This window comes from Chiloscyllium plagiosum, unplaced genomic scaffold, assembly GCF_037043375.1.
Source record: "Chiloscyllium plagiosum isolate Xiang-an unplaced genomic scaffold, Cpla_swu_hap1 HiC_scaffold_10, whole genome shotgun sequence".
Classification (NCBI taxonomy): domain Eukaryota; kingdom Metazoa; phylum Chordata; class Chondrichthyes; order Orectolobiformes; family Hemiscylliidae; genus Chiloscyllium; species Chiloscyllium plagiosum.
In genome coordinates, this window is record NW_028270148.1 from 68,928,310 (window position 1) to 68,938,897 (window position 10,588).

General features: G+C 42.0%; 1 non-coding gene across 1 annotated transcript; it reads right to left on the minus strand.

Moving 5' to 3' along the window:
• Positions 1 to 10,263: 10,263 nt before the first annotated feature.
• trnas-gcu (transfer RNA serine (anticodon GCU)) lies at positions 10,264 to 10,345 on the minus strand. Its single transcript has one exon. It is a non-coding gene; the product is annotated as a tRNA-Ser (tRNA).
• Positions 10,346 to 10,588: the final 243 nt, after the last annotated feature.

Consider the following 10,588-nt stretch of genomic DNA (forward strand, 5'->3'; position numbering starts at 1 on the left):
TTCTAAATGCATCAAAATTTCCTTATGAATAGATTCTAGCAGTTTCCTAATGACTTATGTTAGACCCATTAGGCTGTAATTATCCACTTTCTTAGTCCCTCCTTTCTTGCATAGTTGGGTCACTTTTCTATTTTCCAATCTGCTGGGGCCATTCTAGAATCTGAGGAATTTTGGAAAATCCTAAATCATCTGCACACAACCGTGCAACCATTTCTAAGACCATATGACCTAGACCATTAGGTATTCTAGTCCGTTAAGCTTCTCCGATACTTTTGCTAATTTTAAGTTCCTCACTCTTATTAGTGCCATGTTTACCCTCCAGTTTTGCCATATAACTTGTGACTTTTGCAGTAAAGACAGGCACTAAATATTATTTGAAGTATCAGATATTTTTTCATTCCCCGTGATCATTTCATACTCTAGCAAGTGATATTGGTCTGTCATTACTAAATTAGTGAAGCATAAAAGATAATCTTTGTATTCTGCATCTCTGGGATCGCTAGCAAGAGGTAGATATGACTAAATGTGAATAGGTTCCTTTGGAGGAAATATTAATGAATTCAGGAATTTTCAAAGGTTTGGAACATTTGAAATGTAAATGACATCTTAATATTTGCCTTAACATTTGATCAAGTATGTTATTACTGGGACTTGAATGTGTAAGTTGATGTGAATGTGCTACAGGATTTTTGTTCACAGGTGTAAAAATAAATAGTTGTGAACATTTTGTTGACACTAGACTTACAAAAGTTTAACGATATTAATTCAGTATTTATTTGGTGTATTGTGCTAGTATTGTTAATTTCTCCTTTTTCCCATTCTGGATCTTACAGCTTGACAGAAGAGAAATCTCTTTATAGATGGCTCTTATTGTGATATTTTTACTGTTTTGGGAATTTCTTGGCCTGTGCTCAATACATTTCAACCTTTTCAAAATAAATTTTGAAATTCTTTATGTATTTTGCTTACAGCAAGTTCCCTGCAGGTTGCTAGCTCAGTTAGTAATGGACAAGACATGGGATGGTACAGTGGGTCAGTGGTTAGCACTTCTGTCTCACAGCAGCAGGGTCCCAGTTTTGATTCCACCCTTGGGTAACTGTGTGGAGTCTACACATTCTCCCCATGTGTACGTGAGTTTCCTCTGGGTGCTCTGGTTTCCTCCCACAGTCCACAGATGTGCAGGCTAAGTGGATTAGCCACTGGAAATTCAAGAGTAGAGGGTGGGTCTAGGTGGCATGCTCTTTGGAGGGTCATTGTGGATGCAATGGGCCAAATGGCCCGCTTCCACACTGGAGGGATTATATTCTATGATTCTCCAATAGTTTGAGGGAGCACTATTTACTTTAGCTAATCCCCTCCTTTTAAGATCCTTGTAAAAAAGTTCTTACTATCTATTTTTGGTTTATTCTGTTCTGTTTTCTCACCCTTTTATCAGTCTTTTGGTCACCTTTTCCTGATTTCTAAAACTCTCCCAATTCTTGGCAATTCTTTGCAAAGTTACATGTTTCTTTTAATATACCATATGTAACCCTTCTAATGAGCCTGGATAACTCTTTCTTGTTAAAGTTTTGTTTATTTAAGAATAGAATGTATTTTTGTTGGAGATTTTGAATAAGTTTTGTTAAACAGCTACCACAATTTATTTACTGTAATACCTTTTAGTCTACTTACCCAATCCATCTTAATTAGCTTTAATCTCTTACCTACAGGCTTTAAGATTTATTTGGAAACTAGTATGTCATCTCAAACATAATATGGAATTAAGTTAATTGATTAAGTTAATTAATTAACTGATGATTCCCACTTTGTTGTGGTGGAGAGGCTTGTATATACTTAGGAACTTGAGAGCTGACAGTCTGGAGTGTAGCTCCTGGCAGGGTCACCCATGACGGTAGGGTCAAAGGAGGAGGTTCTAGATAAAGCACAATCCATGAAGACCTCAACAGGAGAGCAGGTGGAGGATGATAGTGAGACTTAAATTAGGTCATCATAATATTTGCGAAGGTGGACGAAGGCTGCAACACAAAAGAGCTGCCAATCGTCTTCGTCTCCATGCCACTGGGTTTCAACCCCTATCTTGGACCCCTTCAACCCAAAGGTCAATGTAGTGGCTGTCAGTGCACATCTCCCCATATTAAAAGACATCACATGCAGGCACCCTCCCAAGAGCTACCAGTCCTACTTACATCCTGGTGGCAAGGAGTGCAGGATTGTGACATCTGGAAGCTCCCAGTCACAAACTGACACATTAGGCGGTGGGTGTCAGATTCAGTCGTCTTGCTCCTGGAACAAGGCAGATCGAGCATTTCAACAGCTACACTCTGTTTAGGATCTGCGCTGCTCACCCTAGTAAGGGAGAAGGCTGGAAAAGGTGCCCTAAAACTAGCCTGCCTCAAAACTCGTGACTGGATTACCAGGTCCAGAGGGATCACCCACATGTGGATAGAAACAAAGAACTTTGGAGCCCGGAATGTAAGAACACTAATGAATCCAGCTAACAGTGACTGACCTGAGAAAAGACCTGCAATCATAGCCAGAGAACTGAAAAGATACCAGCATGATCTAGCTGCTCTTTTCAAAACCCACTTTTCAGACCAAAGGTAACTGAAGGAGGTGAGAAGTGGTTACACATTCTTCTGGAAAGGGAAGGCTATTGATAAGCCCAGAATTCACAGTGGTTGGATTTGCAATTAAAAACCTGCTCATCCGTTGCCTCTCTGAACTTCTTGTGGGGATCAATGACTGCCTGATGCTCACCAACAACCAGATGGCTACAGTTGTGAGCACTTACGCTCCAACCATTGGCTCAGAGGAGGAAGTAAAGGAGACATCCTATGTCAGTCTTGACTCGTTGCCAAGCATCCTCAAGGAAGACAAAATAATTCTTCTTGGAGACTTCAATGCCAGAGTTGGTCGAGACCACAACCGTTTGAATGGCACCATAGGAAGGGAAGGTATCAGTAATATCAACTCCAATGGAGTTGTCCTCCTCACAAAAAGCACTGAGTGCAACCTTACATCACAAACACACTCTTCTGTAAGAAAAGTAAATTCCAAGCATCTTGGAGGCACCCACACTTGAAACAATAGCATCTCATTGTTTATGTCACCACTGCTATGATTGGCTCAGATGACTGACCACTGCCTTATCTGTTCCACAATGTCCATCAGGCTACACAGAAAAAGGAGCGTTCAGGAGAAACAGACCTGGTCAAATTCAATATTGAGTGCCTGGGTAACACAGTCACTACACAACATGTACAGGCCTCACTTGCTAAAAGCCTACCTTGGGAATACCCAGAGGACAAAGGAGAACATTGGAGTCTGCTTAAATTCATCATTCTCAGTTCCTACAATAACACCCTTGGGTACAAATCAAGAAACCATCAGGACTGGTACAATGATAATGATGTGAAAATTGACCAACTCATCTCTAAGAAAAGGACAACATTCTGTGACTGACAGGATGACATCAACTGCAAGGTCAAAAGAAAGGCCGATGCCAAAGCTACGGCTGATGTCCAGAGGAGGGTAAAGGAGCTCAAAAACAAACAGTGTAAATCCAGCAGGTGGCACATGTCAGTGACACAAGAAGCTTTTCAGCACCACCACCAAGGCACTGTATGGTCCAAGCTACGGTGGTCTAAACCCACTGTGCTCTAAACAAGGATAAAAACTACTCGAGGACAACAAGACTGGAGAGAGCATTTCCAAGAGCTCCTCAACCGTAATACCAATGTTAACTTGAAAATCATCAACCAAATTCCCCCAGAGATCCATGCAAGGTGACACGGGAGAGCCTTCCAGTGCAACTGAAGTACAAGATGCCATAGAGAGCCTAAGAAACAATAAAACTGCTGGTCTTGATAGGAGTCCTGTAGAGGTCCTATAGGAGGGTGAATTACGGCTCCATGAATACATACATGCTTTGCCTTTGAAGATTTGGATCAAAGAAGAACTCCCCTCAGAGCTCAGGATTGCTCTGATTGTGACCATGTTCATAGGGTGACAAGGCAGACTGTCAACTATTGGCAAAGTACTTGCATGAGTCCTTGCCAGTAGATTTTTGCCATTATCTGAGGAAATACTCCCTGAATTGCAGTATGGCTTCTGCCCATCCAGCGGAACAACAGACATGATCTTCACAGCACATCAATTACAAGAAAAATGTCAGGATCATAAACAACTGCTTTACATGGCCTTCTTTGATCTAACTAAGATATTTGACACAGTTAACCACCAGGCTGTCTGGTGGATACTGTCACATTGTGGCTGCTCTAAATTCATTAGGATTTGAGGCTGCTCCATGTTTACTTGTCTGTGACAGTGCTTAACAACCGTAGATTGGAGTCTGAGCCTTTCACTATGAAGATGAGGTTCAAGCAGGGCTGCATCATTGCACATACTCTGTCCACCATCTTCTTTGCTTCCATCCTCCATCTCACTGACCAAAACCTGCCCAAGGGATTTCAAATAATTTATCGTGTGGACGGCAGGCTGTTCAACCTTGATAGGTTCAAGGCCAAGGGCAAGGTCCATCTTAGAACTTCAACATGCTGATGACAATACTACCGCAGCACATTCTACGGAAGATCTGCAATGCATCTTGGATGACTTTTCCAAGGCAGAAAAAGCTCCTAGGCCTTACCTATAACATAAAAAAGACTGCAGTACACAATCAACCACCACCCAACAGTCCCTCCACTCTTCCAACAATAAGGGTCAACAACCATTCTCTTGAAAATGTGGATCACTTCCCAAATCTCAGCAGCTTTTTCTCCCCCCAAGGCCAACATCAATACAGAAATACAACATCATCTGAGCTGTGCCGGTGGACCCTCTGCCTAACTCAGAAGAAGGGTGTTTGAAGACCATGACCTACAGGCCCAGACTTAACTTCTGGTTTACAGATTCATTGTCCTTCCCACACTGCTTATATCGAGCTGAAACATGGACTACAAACTGTAGGCTCCTTATAGCATTGGAACAACACCAGAAATCCCTCTGAAATGTTCTGCAGATCACCTGGAAAGACAAGCACACTAATACCAATTACCTGAAGTGTGCCAACAAGGCCAACATAATCAACATCATAATTTAACAGCAAGTCCAATGGACTGGCCATGTCATCCAAATGCCCAACTCATGCCTCCCAAAGCAGATCATGTACCCCCCAGCTGAAGGGAGGTCAGTGTGCCCAAGGTCGCCAAAAGAAATGCTTTATAGATAACATCTGGACCAAGAAACTCCAAATCACTATCAACAGCTGCGAGGACATGGCTCTGAACCCAAATCACTAGAGAAACATCATCCAGCAGTGTATATGTCATGAAAACAATCTCCACCACATCGTTGAACAGAATGACTCTTCTGCAAGGCAGACAGAACATCAGGAAGGGTCCTCCAACCATCATTACCACCAATGCCCACACTACAATAGAATCTGTGAATTCCAGGTTGGCCTGTTCAGCCATCTGAAGACACACAAATAAAGCCCCTCATGGAGGACAATCATACTCAACCAATGATCCTGATATTGATATCGTATGGAATTCGATTAAAATATGATTACTTCCTTTCTCCACAGAGGATTTGTTACAGTGAAATTACTGATTAACTATACCTTACTAGGTATACTAGGTCTAGAAGAGCTTCACAATGTATTGTTGAAGAAAACAGACTTCTTCTGTCAATTTAATTTGCCTATGTCAATATAAAGATCAAATTAATCTGTGATTATTTCATTGCCCAGTTACAAGCTCAAAATATTTCTTGCTTAATGACCAATCCAGTAGTATAACAACTGTTAGTTATCCAAAAAGTGCTCCCACAGGGCTCTTTTCACATGGTAGTAGTGTCCTTCTCTTTTAAGCCTGAAGGCACAGGTTCAAGTCCCACTTGCTCCAGAGATATGTAATAATGTTGATTGGAAAATATCTATCAAGTGCTTCCAATGGTATTTCCACACCCAACTATTTCTAACCTTCCCTCATGGTGATTCTATTGCCTGATCTTCTGAGCGATAATCCTCTCTTAGTATTGTCCTTATGCCCTGACCTCTCTCTTTAGATTTATAAATTCCCATTCACCTGGCTCCATCTGCGTTTTTTTAGCTTTCATGCCTGGTCATACAATTCACTAGTGTACTGATCACAGACTGGTTTTGGTGGAGAGATTTCCTCAGTGCTCCATGATTCAACTACCTGTCTTTCCATACCTTCAGCCAGATGCTTACTTCTCCAATTTGCATGACTCAGTGCTGATTTGCACATAGATCAGATGATTCAGAGGTCCTGTTTATTGATTTAAAGCCAACATCCTGAAACTTGTTTCATAGGCACATTGTACTACATGGGCCTCAACAATTAGATTATCCCCCCCCATCCCATTCTAAAGTCTGTATCAGTAGGCATGAAGAAAGGTCTTGAACTCTGACACTGTAAAAAAAGAGCAATTTTTTTTTGTCCCAGTTTTGGATACAAGGAAACAGATGTTTTGCAAAACTATACAGTACCCAATCACTACTCATTTTCTTTTACTACCTCAACTTCCTCCTCCACTGTTGTGCAAGCAAGAGGTTTTCCAATTCACTCTGTAGTCCTTGTTCTCATCCACAAAGGTAGAAAGTACATCATATCTGTTGTTTTCCTTGTTCCAGTCTTGATTCAGATATAAGCACAATAGTTTTGATCTGTCTCTAGATGAGTAATGCAGAACTAATGTTGTGGGGTCATGGGCTTGAATTGACAATGGCAGATGGTGAAATTTGAATTCAATAAAATCTAGAATTAAAAGTTAGCCTAAAGATGACCGGGTAGCCATTTATGATTGTCATAAAGACTCCATCTGGTTCATAAATATCCTTTAGGAAAAGAAATCTACCATTTATATCTGGTCTGGCCTACATGGTGACTTCAAACACACAATAATGTGATTCACACTTAATTGCTTCTGAAATAGCCTAGCAAACCATTGGCTGTATCAAACCTCTATACTGTAAAGTATAACTAAAAGAATAAATCACCTGGCATCCACCTTCGCAATAGAAATGATAATGGCAAACTTCTCCTTACCAATATCTGGGGCTTGTGTCAAAATTGGGACAGCTATCCCAGAGACTAATGTGTTGTGGACCAGACTAGACCCCCTCACAATAGTTTAAGATAACCTAAATCCTAACTTCTTATTTTAAAGGTGGTTATGAAGTGCTTGTTCCAGGTCTGATGCAAACTGGTTAAGCAAAACACAAGTTATTTAAACACTATAGTTAAAATACAACCAAAAGAAAGAGGAATTTAGAATAACCTACAGGTAGAAAACTTAACCGAATAATAGACTCAGTATCTATTACTAATCGACTGTTCCAATATAGTAACATCCTGGAAACATCCCTTGGTAAAAAGGTAAATGCAGACACAGATTCTTACATGCAGTTTCTGAATCCAGGAGGAAACAACTACATGAGAGATTTCAGAGAAAGTCACAGTTAGGAATCATTTACAGAAGTTTGAAAACCCTTCTGGGACCCAACCAGTTTTTACTGCTACAGTTTAAAAAAAACTAGAAAGCCTGATCTGGGAGAACTGGCCACTCCCCTTCCATTGTTACACCTGTTTTGAAAAAAACCTAATGTATTGACTAAGGTCACCTTCAGTATACACTTGGTCACCTCTGCTTTTAAACCTCTCTTCAAAAAACCCAGGACAAAATAACCTTTTTAGAGTGACAGCATTGTCACACATGCAACAGCTTGGTATGATCATATGCATAGAATCATACCATGAAATATTCCAGGAACCACCCTCAACATCCTTGGGTATGTTCTGTCCCACCAGCAGGTCAGACCTACCAGAGGTAGCAGCACAGTGCTGTACAGTCTGTACCTCCTATACAGTTTATACAGTGCTATATCATTTATCATCTTCCCATCTCAGCTGATAAATCAGAAAGTACTGTTTCATATAGAACACCACCTAAAGGAATACCTCAGAGTGCCAGGGGTACAGACAATACTCTGTGAGGGCTCTTTAACACCTATCATCAAGAGTGGCTTGAAAGCACCACTGAGTTGAATCACCACTCACTCACTGATTTGGCCAAGTCGTAAAGGACACAGCTGCTAGACAGTGTCTGCAATATGTGGTGAGGGAACCAGTAAAAGAGAAAAGTCTACTTGACCCCATTCTCACCAGGCTACCTGTCAGAGATACATTAATTCTATGACAGCATTAGTAGAATTGACCACTGCACAATGTCATGGACACAAAAGTTCAATTTTTGCATTGAGGATACCATCCATCAAATTGTGTGGCACAATGACTGTGCGAAATGGGGCAGGCTTTGAACACATTTAACAATACAAAACTGGAGTCCTTGATGTTCTATGGGCCATCACCAGGACAGAAATGTATTCAACCTCAATCTGCCACCTCATGGCTCAGTGTATCCCCACCTCTGTCATGAACATTGAGCTACGGGATCAATCCTAGTTAAATGGAGAGTTGAGGGGGCATGCCAGAACCATAAGACCAGAAGATACAGGAGCAGAATTAGGCCATTCAGTCCATCAAATCTGCCCTGCCATTCATTCATGGCTGATATATTTCTCAACCCCAATCTCCTGCCTTCTTCCTATAACATTGAACTCCTAGCTAATCAAGAGCCTATTTGTCTCTGTCTTAAATACACTTAATGAATTGGCCTCTACAGCTCTCTCCATTTTGAAAATAGTCTATGCCTCTATTGCTCATACTTTGCTACATTGTATTCCATCTGCCACTTCTTTCCCCACTCACTTGGCATGTCCAAATCCTGCAACCACCCACACCCCCAGTTTTCTCATCACTATCTATCCTTCCGCATATCTTTGTGTCATCTGCAAACATAGCAACAATGCCCTCCATTCCCTCATTCAGATCGTTAATGTGAATAGTTATGGTCCCAACACTGGCCTCTGTGGAACTCCACTAGTCACTGGCTCCCATTCTAAAAAAAACTCATTTATCCCTGCTCTCTGCCTTCTGTCAGTTAGCCAATCCTCTATCCAAACCAGGACGTTGACGGAACACCATAGGCTGTTAGCTAATTTGATAGCCTCTGTGTGGCTGAAAATGTGTTGCTGGAAAATGTGTTGCAGCAGGTCAGGCAGCATCCAAGGAGCAGAAGAATCGACATTTCGGGCATGAGCCCTTCTTCAGGAAATTTACCATGTGGATAATTCACCCAGCCTGAACACCCCTGGATACAACAGGATAATTGAGCACGGCCAATCCACCTAACATGCACATCTTTGGATGTGGGAGGAAACTGGAACACCCAGTGGAAACCCATGCAGACGCAGGGAACATGCAAGCCCCACACAGTCACCCAAGGCTAGATTCTAACCTGGGTTCCTGGCACTGAGAGACAGCAGTGCTAACCACTGTGCCACCATGCTGCCCAATCCACAGCCTTATTTGTATGCTGTATGCATTTACGTACAACACCCTCAGTCTTGCATTGGCTGTCCTTCTCATTGTTGTTCCCTTATCTGCTGTGCCTGAAGTTGGATTCCTTACCCTTTCTGTACTCTATGTCCTATTACTTATTCTGGAAACTTTAACCTCTGCTGAGTCCTCTTTTCCCCACAAAACTCTTTCCAGAATTTTCCATGCAATTGAACCAAACCACACCACCCCAACTATTTTATTTAAAGTCCTATTCACAGCCTTAGTTAAGTGATCCTCCAGAACATTGGTCTCAACATAATTCAGGCGGGGCCTGTCCCATTGGAACAGCTCCCTCCCTCCCCATTATTGGTTCCAATACCCCATTAATTTGAACACGTTTCTCCCAGACCAATCTTTGAGTCACATGTTTACCTCTTTAATTTGTTGACCCTGTGTTAATTTGTTTGGGACTCAGGTATTAGATTAGATTAGATTACATTACATTACATTACATTACGTGTGGAAACAGGCCCTTCAGCCCAACAAGTCCACACTGACCCGCCGAAGCGCAACCCACCCATATCCCTACATTTACCCCTTACCTAACACTACGGGCAATTTAGCATGGCCAATTCACCTGGCCTGAACATCTTTGGACTGTGGGAGGAAACCAGAGCACCCGGAGGAAACCCACGCAGACACGGGGAGAAAGTGCAAACTCCACACAGTCAGTCGCCTGAGGCGGGAATTGAACCCGGGTCTCTGGCGTTGTGAGGCAGCAGTGCTAACCACTGTGCCACCGTGCTGCCCATAAATTGAAAATCGTTGATAACAACGACGAGAGTGGGACTCGAGCCCACGCGCGTAGAACACAATGGATTAGCAATCCATCGCCTTAACCTCTCAGCCACCTCGTCACATACTAATCCCACTTCAGAGATTGTTAATAGGAGCAGCACCAGGCATACCTAAAAGTGACATAACTATCCAGTGAATTGACAACACGGAATTACTGCATGCTAATCAGCAGTAGCAACATGCAATAGAGAGGACTAAGGAAACCCAGAATCAACCAGAAAGAATTCATTCTGAGTTCAAGATGACAGTGGCATAGGGCTGCTGAGCTCAGAACTCATCCTCTCAATCTACTTTTGTTTTAT